This window comes from Schistocerca piceifrons, chromosome 11 (assembly GCF_021461385.2).
Source record: "Schistocerca piceifrons isolate TAMUIC-IGC-003096 chromosome 11, iqSchPice1.1, whole genome shotgun sequence".
NCBI classification, from domain to species: Eukaryota; Metazoa; Arthropoda; class Insecta; order Orthoptera; family Acrididae; genus Schistocerca; species Schistocerca piceifrons.
The window spans coordinates 87,699,790-87,714,583 of NC_060148.1; the positions used below are offsets into that span (position 1 = coordinate 87,699,790).

The 14,794-nt window shown below is 46.5% G+C and overlaps 1 protein-coding gene across 1 annotated transcript in view; it reads right to left on the minus strand.

Annotated features, from left to right (window-relative positions):
- LOC124719732 overlaps positions 1-14,794 on the minus strand; it is a 467,864-nt gene that overhangs the window by 122,774 nt on the left and 330,296 nt on the right. The window lies entirely within an intron of this gene.

Consider the following 14,794-nt stretch of genomic DNA (forward strand, 5'->3'; position numbering starts at 1 on the left):
AGGATAGAAAAAACCACATTGTTCACCATTTTTTGACATACTACTTCATTAATCTTTTAATTACTTAAGCGAGTCTCATATTAGGTAGAAGCAGTAACGATCACACCACCCACTCTTTAAATAATCGAGATCGCTCCGTAAGTAGCCTGTTTGTATGTTGGCAGCGCTGTAGACTGTGTTAATATCGCTGACAGCGGTCTGCGCCCTCGGCAAGAGATTCTGTGGTTCGATGGACTAGCAGTTACCGAGTGGACAGGGAAGTGTATGGACATGATGTTCTTATTGTTAGTGGAGACTCTGTGCTGGTAGGACATGTATTGTAAAGCGAGATGAAATGATGTGTTTATAAGAAAATACGCAAGGAAATGTATGAGCACGGATGGATGGTTGATAATGACAACTATACAATTTTTGGAACTGGGTGTCACATGAATAAGGTAAAATTTTCTAAATACATTGTTTGCACTTCAACAAAATCAATCTTTCGCTAACCATATGCCTCCTAGTAGTTAAGAGTCTATAGTAGTTAGAGCCTATAGTAGTTAGAGTCTATAGTAGTTAGAGTCTATAGTAGTTAGAATCTTTTTATTTAGCTGGCTGTTGTTGCTGCTTGCTGTAAATCGCTGTAGTTCGCTTTATGAAGATTTTCTGTGTGGTAATTCTGTCAGAGACAGCAAAGGACGTGGAAGAGCAGTTGAACGGAATGGACAGTGTTTTGAAAGGAGGATATAAGATGAACATCAACAAAGGCAAAACGAGGATAATAGAATGTAGCCGAATTAAATCGGGTGATGCTGAGGGGATTAGATTAGGAAATGAGACACTTAAAGTAGTAAAGGAGTTCTGCTATTTAGGGAGTAAAATAACTGATGATGGTCGAAGTAGAGGGGATATAAAATGTAGACTGGCAATGGCAAGGAAAGCGTTTCTGAAGAAGAGAAATTTGTTAACATCGAGTATTGATTTAAGTGTCAGGAAGTCGTTTCTGAAAGTATTTGTATGGAAGTGAAACATGGACGATAAATAGTTTGGACAAGAAGAGAATAGAAGCTTTCAAAATGTGGTGCTACAGAAGAATGCTGAAGATTAGATGAGTAGATCACATAACTAATGATGAGGAGGTATTGAATAGAATTGGGGACAAGAGGAGTTTGTGGCACAACTTGACAAGAAGAAGGGACCGGTTGGTAGGACATGTTCTGAGGCATCAAGGGATCACCAATTTCGCATTGGAGGGCAGCGTGGAGGGTAAAAATCGTAGAGGGAGACCAAGAGATGAATACACTAAGCAGATTCAGAAGGATGTAGGTTGCAGTAAGTACTGGGAGATGAAGAAGCTTGCACAGGATAGAGTAGCATGGAGAGCTGCATCAAACCGGTCTCTGGACTGAAGACCGCAACAGCAACAACAAGTGACTTATGGGAAAAGAATGGGGTTTGGACTGTTGGGATTCGTGACTGAAACGAGTTTAGGCAATTAACAGAATTGGACGTGTATTGTGTATTGAAACTAGGGACCTAGAAATGACGGAGAGGCTTCATCCCACCGTGGCCCTCAGTGGTCCACAACCCCACCACAGGCCACAGCAGTCCACCCTCCCAACCCCCGCCCCACACCGAACCCAGGGTTATTGTGCTGTTAGGCCCTCTGCCGCCCCCCCCCCCCCTCCTCTCTGGGAGCGTCTCATACCAGACGAATGTAACCCACAATGTTTCCGTGGTAGAGTAATTATGGTGTACGCGTACATGGAGGCAGTGTTTGCGCAGCAATTGCCGACACAGTGTAACTGAGGCAGAATAAGGGGAACCAGACAGCATTCGCCGAGGCAGATGGAAAACCGCCTTAAAACCCATCCACAGGCTGGCCGGCACACCAGACCTCGACAAAAATCCACCGGGCGGATTCGTGCTGGGGACCGGCACTCCTTCCCACTCCGGAAGCAGCGCGTTAGACCGCGCGGCTAGCCGGGCAGGATGAATTAGAGGTAGTTTCATATTTCTTTAATTTCATATTTTCTGGATTTGTATTATTGTTAGGATTTCTTGCAATTCAGAGCCATTCTTTTGTGTTAATATTGGAAGTCATGTTGTGAATGTATAGCAGGCAGATTGCGTTGCGCTTGTATATTTTGAAGAGGTTAAGTTTGTGTCGTCTGTGTCAGGCAAAATTCTGTAGGTCAGTGTACAATAAAAAGTAATTAAAGAGGTAAATTTACCACTCATACGAAATCGCTTCAGATTACGTTTAAGGTTTCTTGGAAGTCGCTAAATGTTCTTATCATGGAACACACGCTCAGCTTTAAGAACAGCTGCAGGTGTCTGACAAAGATATGGGAAGACAGCGAGAAATCCATTCTCGAACATGAACGCAAATGCCAGCCAGTCCCACAGGTTGGTATGTTTCCTCATCCTTATATCCCCCATAGCAGCTGTTCACCTGTAGATCGGCGGGACGCTACTTTCCTGCACTTCAGGGGTAGTTTGTCATCCTATTACACACATCAAACGGTTCAAATGGCTCTGAGCACTATGGGACTTAACTTCTGAGGTCATCAGTCCCTTAGAACTACTTAAACCTAACTAACCTAAGGACATCACACGCATCCATGCCCGAGGCAGGATTCGAACCTGCGACCGTAGCGGTCGCGCTGTTCCAGACTGTAGCGCCTAGAACCGCTCGGCTACACCGGCCGGCTACTACACACATTAAAAAAAAAGTTTTGAATCACCTCGTTTCCGAGAGTTCCGCAACCTGTACAGAAAATTGGAATAGAGATCAACATAAACATCACTTCCGCCCTTTTCACTGCTCATGAAAATCACACATTGCATGTTGTACCACCATACAGCGACACTTTCAGATGTGGTGGTCCAGATTGCCATACACATCAGTACCCTTAACAGCCAGTAGCACGTCCTCTTGCATTGATGCATGCCTGTATCCGTCGTGGCATACTATCCACAAGTTCATCAAGGCACTGTTGGTCCAGTTTGTCCCATTGCTCAACGGCGATTCGGCATAGAGTGGTTGGTGGGTCACCTCGTCCATAAACAGCCCTTTTCAATCTATCCCAGGCATGTTCGGCAGGGTTCATGTCTGGAGACTATGGTGGGCGCTCTAGTCGAGCGATGTCATTATCCTCAAGGAAGTCATTCACAAGATGGTTGCCCTATCGGTCGGAGGTTGGCATTCACGTATCGTACAGTCGTTATGGTGCCTTCCGTTACCACCAGCAGGGTACATCGGTCCCACATATTGCCACCCCAAAACAACAGGGAGCCTTCACCTTGGTGCACTCGCTGGACAGCTTGTCTAAGGCGTTCAGCCTGACCAGGTTGCCTCCAAACATGTCTCTGACGACTGTCTCGTCGAAGGCATATGTAACACTCATCAGTGAAGAGGTCGCAGGTTCGAACCCTGCCTCGGGCATGGATGTGCGTGATGTCCTTAGGTTAGTTAGGTTTAAGTAGTTCTAAGTTCTAGGGGACTGATGACCTCACATGTTGAGTCCCATAGTGCTCAGAGTCATTTGAACCAGCTCCACTCTGGACGTTGCTTCCATGAAGATGCGTCAGAGGTAGACAGACAGTAGCTCTCCGACAATAAAGGCCACTCTGCCGAAGCCTTCTGTAGACCGACCGCCTAAATACTGCCTTGCAGTAGTACCACGTTTATGTCGTCCCCTTACAGCCAAATAACGGTCCACTCTTTCTGAAGTAACACGTGGTCTGGCCTGCCCTGGTCTCTAGGATACAGTTTCGGTCTGTGTGAGAAGCAACAGAACGATTCACTTGGTTGGTTTGGGGAAGGAGACCAGACAGCGTGGTCATCGGTCTCATCGGATTAGGGAAGGATTGGCAAGTCGGCCGTGCCCTTTCAGAGGAACCATCCCGGCATTTGCCTGGAGTGATTTAGGGAAATCACGGAAAACCTAAATCAGGATGGCCGGACGCGAGATTGAACCGTCGTCCTCCCGAATGCGAGTCCAGTGTCTAACCACTGCGCCACCCCGCGAACGATTCACACTAAGCCATAGGGGCACCAAAGTTTGCGACTGTCCTGTGAGATCCCCTGCTATACCCGCAGAACAGGACAGATAGTTTAATTTGTGGAAAGGGGCCAAAATGAGTGGCTGTCAGTTGCACTCGAACATACTACTTTACTCATTTGACAAACATTACAAGAGGCTTATCTCACTTGGAGTAGGATAGATACTGCTACAGGAAAATTAAAGAGACCTTTGGAGAAAAGAGAGCCAAGATCAAGAGCTCAGATGGAAACCGAGTTCTAAGCAAAGAAGGGAAGCAGAAAGGTGGAAAAAGTACACTGCTGGCCACCGTAAATGCAACACCAAGAAAGACAAGAGGTAGCACAACAAAATTTATTTTGTAGATAACATGTTGACCAAGTATCAAATGATGACGTTTACAGACGTCTGTGACATGTGGTTCCTGCCAGAATCAGTAGCCAGAGTAGCCGCCATTGTTGGAGATCACCGCTGCCACACGTCTCGGCATTGAGTCAAAGAGACGTTGAGTGTGTTCCTGGGGTACAGCAGCCCAAGCAGCTTCCACACGTTGCCAAAGATCATCTGGTGTGGCAGCTGGGGATGTAATCTGGGTCACTCGTTGAGCAACCATGGACCACAAGTTTTCTATCGGCGAAAGATCCGGAGAGCGAGCCGGCCAGGGAAGCACTTCAATCTGGTTATTGACGAAGAACCTTTGGACAATGCGTGCCACGTGTGGTCGCGCATTATCCTGTTGAAATATGGCTATGGCCGAGCCCTGAAGGTAAGGAAGGACATCTGGCTCCAGCACCTCGGATATGTAGCGCCGGCTATTTAAAGTACCGGCAATGCGTACTAGAGGCGTGCGAGAGTAATATCCAATACCGCCCCATACCATAATACCCGGTGCAAGACCAGTGTGGCGGTGCATAATGCAGCTGTCCAGCATCCTCTCTCTACGGTGTCTCCACACTCGAATCCGACCATCGTGGTGCTGCAGACAGAAGCGTGCCTCGTCAGTAAAGACAACGTCACTCCATTCTGCCGTCCACATCCGTCTGTCATCACACCATTGGCGACGGAGACGTCTGTGGTTCTGCGTCAATGGTAGACGAAGCAATGGACGTCTTGCGGACAGACCACTCTGCTGTAAACGGCGTCGAACGGTACGCGCAGACACTGGATGATGCGTTACAGACGCAATGTGCTGTGCTATGGTTCAGGATGTCACTGAGCGATCCGTCACTGCCATGCGCACAATTTGCCTATTAGCACGTGCAGTGGTGCACCGAGGTGAATGCGATCGACCACGTCGGTCCGTCGTACCCTCCTGCATCCAACGGTCACATATCCGCATTACAGTTGTTTGGTTTCGTCCAACACGACTAGAGATTTCTCTGTATGATAATCCACAATCTCGGTAAGCCACTATCCTCCCTCTGTCGATCTCGGATACTTGATCAAAAGATGTTCGCTGTTGTCTACGAGGTATAACTGATCGTCTTGTGAAACAACCACAAGGTAAACACACGTGCCGAACGTACACTCGTCGAAATCGCCAAGCCTTAAATGGCGCTATGAGGTGGTGCCACAGGCGCGCGTGACGTGCGTCTGCGCTGAAATTCTAATCAGTTGCATATCTCATCGCTGCAAACCCATGGTGTAAATTTCACTTGATTCGGATGCTTCCTTCAGGGTGTTGCATTTACGGTGGCCAGCAGTGTATATAGAGGGTCTATACAAGGGCGATGTTCTTGGGGACAATATTATGGAAATGGAATAGGATGTACATGAAGATGAAATGGGAGATATGATACTGCGTGAAGAGTTTGACAGAGCACTGAAAGACCTGAGTCGCAACAAAGCTCCGGAAGTAGACAACATTCCATTAGAACTACTGACAGCCTTGGAAGAGCCAGTCCTGACAAAACTCTACCATCTGGTGAGCAACATGTATGAGACAGGCGAAATACCCTCAGACTTCTAGAAGAATACAATAATTCCAATCCCAAAGAAAGCAGGTGTTGACAGATGTGAAAATTACCGAACTATCAGTTTAATAAGTCACAGCTGCAAAATACTAACGCGAATTCTTTACAGACGAATGGAAAAACTGATAGAAGCCGACCTCGGGGAAGATCAGTTTGCATTCCGTAGAAACACTGGAACACGTGAGGCAATACTGACCCTACGACTTATCTTAGAAGCTAGATTGAGGAAAGGCAAACCTACGTTTCTAGCATTTGTAGACTTAGAGAAAGCTTTTGACAATGTTGAGTGGAATACTCTCCTTCAAATTCTGAAGGTGGCATGGGTAAAATACAGGGAGCGAAAGGCTATTTACAAATTGTACAGAAACCAGATGGCAGTTATAAGAGTCGAGGGGCATCAAAGGGAAGCAGTGGTTGGGAAGGGAGTGAGACAGGGATGTAGCCTCTCCCCAATGTTATTCAATTTGTATATTGAGCAAGCAGTAAAGGAAACAAAAGGAAAATTCGGAGTAGGTATTAAAATCCATGGAGAAAAAAATAAAAACTTTGAAGTTCGCCAATGACATTGGAATTCTGGCAGAGACAGCAAAGGACTTGGAAGAGCAGTTGAACGGAAAGGACAGTGTTTTGAAAGGAGGATATAAGATCAACAAAAGCAAAACTAGGATAATGGAATGTAGTCGAATTGAGTCGGGTGATGCTGAGGGAATTAGATTGCTATTTGGGGAGCAAAATAAATGATGATGGTCGAAGTAGAGTGGATATAAAATGCAGACTGGCAATGGCAAGGAAAGCGTTTCTCAAGAAGAGAAATTTGTTAACACCGAGTATAGATTTCAGTATCAGGAAGTCGTTTCTCAAAGTATTTGTATGGAGTGTAGCCATGTATGGAAGTGAAACATGGACAATAAATAGTTTGGACAAGAAGAGAATAGAAGCTTTCGAAATGTGGTGCTACAGAAGAATGCTGAGGATAAGGTGGGTAGATCACGTAACTAATGAGGAGGTATTGAATAGCATTGGGGAGAAGAGAAGTTTGTGGGAAAACTTGACTAGAAGAAGTGATCGGTTGGTAGGACATGTTCTGAGACATCAAAGGATCACCAGATGAATACACTAAGCAGATTCAGAAGGATGTAGGTTGCAGTAGGTACTGGGAGATGAAGAAGCTTGCACAGGATAGAGTAGTATGGAGAGCTGCATGAAACCAGTCTGAGGACTGAAGACCACAACAACAACAACAACATACAAGAGTAATGTAAACATTAAAAACAGAGCAAGCCAAACATTAATTTTAGAAGTTAATTCCCGGCTAAATGCCCGATTCAATGTCACTCCTCAAGGGAAAAACAACTTTAATTTAAAACCGGCTGAAGGCGAATCACTTAAGACTCAAAAACAAGAATTCTAATTTTAACAGGCAGAAGGCCTCATCTTAAAACATTTCTGTAAATTAGGCTGAAGTTTCCAAGGCTCGGCCTGGAATTCAAGTACTAATGCTCACTTAGGTGAGACAGGCAGTCAGCTCAACAAATTCTCAATACGACGACAACCCAACCGACAGACAGACAACAGACCAAGCGACAGGATAACTTCCACTCCACCCGACCAGCACACAACAGGGAGTTCGATGGAACAACGCAGAAGGTATCGGCGCCCACAACGAATTACAGCCGGCCGAAGTGGCCGTTCGGTTCTAGGCGCTGCAGTCTGGAACCGCAAGACCGCTACGGTCGCAGGTTCGAATCCTGCCTCGGGCATGGGTGTGTGTGATGTACTTAGGTTAGTTAGGTTTAAGTAGTTCTAAGTTCTAGGGGACTAATGACCTCAGAAGTTGAGTCCCATAGTGCTCAGAGCCATTTGAACCATTTGAAGGAATTACACATTGGCCTGTCAAACTACACGCTGTGCTAGACAGTCACAACACGACGAGGAAAAGACACTGCCTGAATTTACGTCAGTGGCCAGGGCGGGCAACCGGATCGTTAATGGCCACAAGGCAGAAGATTCCGCTGGTGCACTTCAATTCAAAAATAATCAAGATAGGTTAAACTCCACAGGAAGGCGGCTAGAATTTCGCCAACTTGAAAACACACGTTGTTGCTCGCGGGAATGTCCCAACAGCCTACAGCGAAATTCAGACGACACAATGTGAAGAGTTGGCGTTGGCTGGTAGATTAAGTAAAGACTCAGCTTTCGTGTCGGGGATCGGTGAGCCACGGACCTCATAGCAGTGGGAACAGCCCCTCACATTCCTACCGCCCGTGGACGCCGCCAGCTGCCCCGGCCAGACCCGCGCCGCGGAGACTTCCTCGCTGCTCCACGCCAACCGACCAACTGCCTGCACACGGCCCAGCCAGAAACTACACTCCTGGAAATTGAAATAAGAACACCGTGAATTCATTGTCCCAGGAAGGGGAAACTTTATTGACACATTCCTGGGGTCAGATACATCACATGATTACACTGACAGAACCACAGGCACATAGACACAGGCAACAGAGCATGCACAATGTCGGCACTAGTACAGTGTATATCCACCTTTCGCAGCAATGCAGGCTGCTATTCTCCCATGGAGACGATCGTAGAGATGCTGGATGTAGTCCTGTGGAACGGCTTGCCATGCCATTTCCACCTGGCGCCTCAGTTGGACCAGCGTTCGTGCTGGACGTGCAGACCGCGTGAGACGACGCTTCATCCAGTCCCAAACATGCTCAATGGGGGACAGATCCGGAGATCTTGCTGACCAGGGTAGTTGACTTACACCTTCTAGAGCACGTTGGGTGGCACGGGATACATGCGGACGTGCATTGTCCTGTTGGAACAGCAAGTTCCCTTGCCGGTCTACGAATGGTAGAACGATGGGTTCGATGACGGTTTGGATGTACCGTGCACTATTCAGTGTCCCCTCGACGATCACCAGTGGTGTACGGCCAGTGTAGGAGATCGCTCCCCACACCATGATGCCGGGTGTTGGCCCTGTGTGCCTCGGTCGTATGCAGTCCTGATTGTGGCGCTCACCTGCACGGCGCCAAACACGCATACGACCATCATTGGCACCAAGGCAGAAGCGACTCTCATCGCTGAAGACGACACGTCTCCATTCGTCCCTCCATTCACGCCTGTCGCGACACCACTGGAGGCGGGCTTCACGATGTTGGGGCGTGAGCGAAAGACGGCCTAACGGTGTGCGGGACCGTAGCCCAGCTTCATGGAGACGGTTGCGAATGGTCCTCGCCGATACCCCAGGAGCAACAGTGTCCCTAATTTGCTGGGAAGTGGTGGTGCGGTCCCCTACGGCACTGCGTAGGATCCTACGGTCTTGGCGTGCATCCGTGCATCGCTGCGGTCCGGTCCCAGGTCGACGGGCACGTGCACCTTCCGCCGACCTCTGGCGACAACATCGATGTACTGTGGAGACCTCACGCCCCACGTGTTGAGCAATTCGGCGGTACGTCCACCCGGCCTCCCGCATGCCCACTATACGCCCTCGCTCAAAGTCCGTCAACTGCACATATGGTTCACGTCCACGCTGTCGCGGCATGCTACCAGTGTTAAAGACTGCGATGGAGCTCCGTATGCCACGGCAAACTGGCTGACACTGACGGCGGCGGTGCACAAATGCTGCGCAGCTAGCGCCATTCGATGGCCAACACCGCGGTTCCTGGTGTGTCCGCTGTGCCGTGCGTGTGATCATTGCTTGTACAGCCCTCTCACAGTGTCTGGAGCAAGTATGGTGGGTCTGACACACCGGTGTCAATGTGTTCTTTTTTCCATTTCCAGGAGTGTATAAGCGCGAGGCCAAAGATAGTACAAGGGCGGGAATATCGATACACGCTGCTGCTGCCACTGGCGGAGAGAGAGGGCAACAGCATAATCGCGATATCAGCGCGAGACTTACCACGGAATAGCAGCCAAGGTTTAATGCAAAGCATAACACGAGCCAGCCACAGCTCATCGTGCTTCCAGTCTTCCTATGGCTCTGCACAGCAGAGAGTCTGCTTAAGTCTTCCCTGTTCCATACTGGACCACCTGTGACTGTGTACACAGCGACTGTGGATGTGGGACCACCCTGCAGACACTATCCCATTTTATAGGTGCCCTGACGTCATCGTTGGCATGGTTGTCCGTTGACCAGACAGCCATCTTCCGTGCAGAACACGATTGTACGGACATCTGGTTGACAGTTTGTGTGATTATATTGTGAATTAAACACGGGAGGGGAAACAGCAGTTTGTTGGTTTAATTTTGTACACCAGTGTATATGTAAAATGGTTCAATGGGTTCTAAGCACTATGGGACTCAACGTCCGATGCTATCAGTCCCCTAGAGAACTTAGAACTACTTAAACCTAACTAACTTAAGGACACAACACACATCCATGCTCGAGGCAGGATCCGAACCTGCGACCGTAGCAGGCGCGTCGTTCCGAACTGAAGCGCCTAGAACCGCTCGGCCACAGCGACCGGCCAGTGTATACAGGGCTTTACAAAAAGGTACGGCCAAACTTTCAAGAAACATTCCTCACACACAAATAAAGAAAAGATGTTATGTGGACATGTGTCCGGAAACGCTTAATTTCCATCTTACAGCTCATTTTAGTTTCTTCCACTTACGCTCAATGGAGCACGTTATCATGATTTCATACGGGATACTCTACCTGTACTGCTAGAACATGTGCCTTTACAAGTACGACACAAAATGTGGTTCATGCGCGATGGAGCTCCTGCACATTTCAGTCGAAGTGTTCGTACGCTTCTCCACAACAGATTCGGTGACCGATGGATTGGTAGAGGCGGACCAATTCCGTGGCCTCCGCGCTCTCCTGACCTCAACCCTCTCGACTTTCATTTATGGGGGCATTTGAAAGCTCTAGTCTACGCAACCCCGGTACCAAATGTAGAGACTCTTCGTGCTCGTATTGTGGACGGCTGTGATACAATACGCCATTCTCCAGGGCTGCATAAGCGCATCAGGGATTCCATGCGACGGAGGGTGGATGAATGTATCCTCGCTAATGGAAGACATTTTGAACATTTCCTGTATCAAAGTGTTTGAAGTCACCCTGGTACGTCCTGTTGCTGTGTGTTTCCATTCCATGATTAATGTGATTTGAAGAGAAGTAATAAAATGAGCTCTAACATGGAAAGTAGGCGTTTCCGGACACATGTCCACATAACATATTTTCTTTATTTGTGTGTGAGGAATGTTTCCTGAAAGTTTGGCCGTACCTTTTTGTAACACCCTGTATGTAGACAGAGTAATGTGATTCATGAGAAACACAAGGTAGTATACTGGCTGTTACGATCAACGAGACACTTCATTGTATATTCGACTGGCTGAGTGGCGTAGATCGTAATATACCTACTGTATGGGGCAGTGTCTCCCTGCTCAGTGCAACAGAGTTTTTTCTTTGAATGGGAAATTAAAGATAACACGATCGAAGAATGTTTTCTGCAGATAGGGGTGTACTAAAACACAGGAAGGTGTTCCGAACTAAATTTCAGAGAGCGTATCATTTTCTTGTAAAAAATTCTCTGCCAGTGACCACCTGGGGTAACAGTATTTAAATGTAATTTAATGTCACTGTCAAGAGACGGTACATATGAAGTGGTTCAAATGGCTCTGAGCACTATGGGACTTAACATCTATGGTCATCAGTCCCCTAGAACTTAGAACTACTTAAACCTAACAAACCTAAGGACATCACACAACACCCCGCCATCACGAGGCAGAGAAAATCCCTGACCCCGCCGGGAATCGAACCCGGGAACCCGGGCGTGGGAAGCGAGAACGCTACCGCACGACCACGAGATGCGGGCTACATATGAAGTGTTAAAGCGCTGTACTCATTAGTAATATCGTTAATAAATGCTGACAGTTGCAATTTCGTACTTTGCTTAGGCACTGTCGAGTAGCACGCACCTTTCTTTTGACTTCCCAAACATGGAGGAGGCTTGTTCTGTCTGCTACACCCTGATCGTGGTTTCGCTTCTTTATGGTGTAACGTCCCCTTAGAAAAATTAATGAATGACTGTGCTGATAAACCTCTTACATTATTTGATTTTCAAACAGCTGAGCAAAACTGAACGTACTCAGACATTTCGCTCTTTACCCATTCTGATCAACACTAAACTGACACACAATATTTTTAGCGCAACGCAATCTGACTTTTAATAATCCCTACAAAAGAATGACCCTGACTAACAAAAACCTACACCTTTCATGAATCACTTATGTCAGAAAAATCTTCGTTACTCGAACTACTGCAATACAGCGAGCGCCACTACTGCCAGCTAAATAAAAGATTCAAACTACTGAAGGCACTAACTACTGATAGGCATAGTTAGCAAATGAAAGATTTTGATAAAGAACAAACAATGTATTTACCTTAATAGTGTTCAAAAGTCATAATATATATAGCAGTTCATGACATGCAGTCTTACAAATTTACTGTCTCTGACGGATACACGTCCAGATCAGCCGCTCTCAAAACTCCGCCATCTCTCTCCCCACATCCACCACTGCTGGCGGCTCACCTCCAACTGCGCAACGCTACGCGCTGTTAACATCCAACTGCCCAACACTACAATGGCGAAGCCCGCATCTCGTGGTCGTGCGGTAGCGTTCTCGCTTCCCACGCCCGGGTTCCCGGGTTCGATTCCCGGCGGGGTCAGGGATTTTCTCTGCCTCGTGATGGCTGGGTGTTGTGTGCTGTCCTTAGGTTAGTTAGGTTTAAGTAGTTCTAAGTTCTAGGGGACTTATGACCACAGCAGTTGAGTCCCATAGTGCTCAGAGCCATTTGAACCATTTTTTTACAATGTCGAATATTGCAACAATGCCAACCAGCCACAGACTGCACACAGCACAGCCACTGATTTTCATACAGAGCGCTACGTGGCGTTACCAACATAAAAACCTAAACAGCCTACTTACATACGTATTCTACCTCTTTCCTCGTCACAGAAGCCAAAGATGTAACGACACTGCAGAGCAGCTAGCCAAAGCTCTAGCTCGCCGAAGGCCGACGATAATAATGGAACCATTGTTTAAAGTCGAGGCGGAATTACGCGTTTGTTCCTTTTGATGGTTCCAAATGACTTTTAGCCGCCGTGTAAATGAATTAGGTCCTGCAACTCTGCCACGCCTGCTAGAGAAATGACGCGTACAACAGAATACGTTAAACTAAACGATGGAACTTTATTTTTGTGGGTGGCGCTAAATTACAGAGCTCATTGTTCTAGCAATGTGTACTAGTTGGGATGAGTGAGCAGCTCATTGCCAACGTTGCTAAACACACGTGAAAGGAACACACCCTAGAGAGAGAGGGATATATAAGAAAACATCGAATAATTAACGCACAAAAGGTAACGAAAACAAGGAATAAGGCCAGTGCCTCTGGCGTCGCGCACGGAACTAATGACGCACGCCCGAAAATTTGACACTCGCGCACCAACACAGACATATGGTAGGTGGCTGCCTGTCGCTACAAACTCGACAGCTTGTAACACCATAGCTCTAATACTCTACTGATTTAGTTTGCCTTTTGTATTATTTAATGTTACATCGTTGAGCTTCTGTAAATGTGTTTCATTGAATAGATAACACAAAACTGTATACTCTTTTCTTTGTTAAAACTTTGATGTCATGATTTGATTCTATGCAATGTAGTATATCTGTCATTTAAATTCATTGTTCCGTTTGGAGGGAACAAAACTTACTACATATAATTGTAATTTCTGTGTGAATAATTTTTTGTAGAAACGTCAATATGTGCAAATGTTTTGTTTTATTTAATGTGTTTGTTTGCTGTTATGTAAACTGCTGATCCTCACTTAGGGGTCTTAGTCATCCCGTATGTAAGACGTAGTGTGGTTCCCCTCGGGAACGGAACTGTGTAGCGCGCGCAAATTGTGGTTGGCCTATGTAGAAAAAGTGGAACAAGAGTCAGTCGGGGATGAGCTACCAAACTGTGCACTGCCCATGTAAATGTTGTATATCGTGCTGGTTCCGAGAGAGGCTTTTTCCGCCACTTTCCAATGCCTCGGATGGACGGATAAATAGCTGGAACGATTCTGGAATTGGTATCCATCATCGCCACCAAGAAGGGCCAGAGTCCAGCAATTCTGCCTGCAAATCCACCTACCAACATGCAGTTGCCACCACATTGCGCAATCACTGTAACGGAATACTATAATAATGTACAGTGAAGGATCAGCTTACTGGATGTGTTAGTGTGCTCAAATATAAGGTAACCTATAACTGAATTCATGTACCTACCTTGATTTTTCCCTATCACAACACTTGTCAGGTTCCTCTCCATTTGAACTATGATTACCGAGTGTCCTAGTTTGTAAAAAAAATGAAAGCCTCCCAGTGATGGAAACAGTCCAATTTAAAGTTTTTTTTTCTTTTTTGAGTGTCAAAGTCACCTATTTAATCATTTACTTGAAAGTAGAAGACTGTGGTAATCAAGACAATTTGCTGTTTCTTTTAAAAATTAAAAGTTCTTAAAACTGAGGCTTATAAAGTGTTGCTTAGTTAATGATCATAGTGCTGCCTGTAGTAAATTTTAAAAGACGAGTCACTTTCTTGTAAATTTGTCAACATTGTGTCTCACTGCAGTAAAAGTCGTGAATTGCATTTATGGAAAGTTATATACTCCTTTGCTAAGTGTTTGTCTCTCTTGTGTATTGGAAGCGCATATTAATAGTATAACAGGATACACAGTTTGTCTATTGTGTTAATGCTAGGTAACAAGTAACGGGAAGACCACTATCTATGAAAACATTA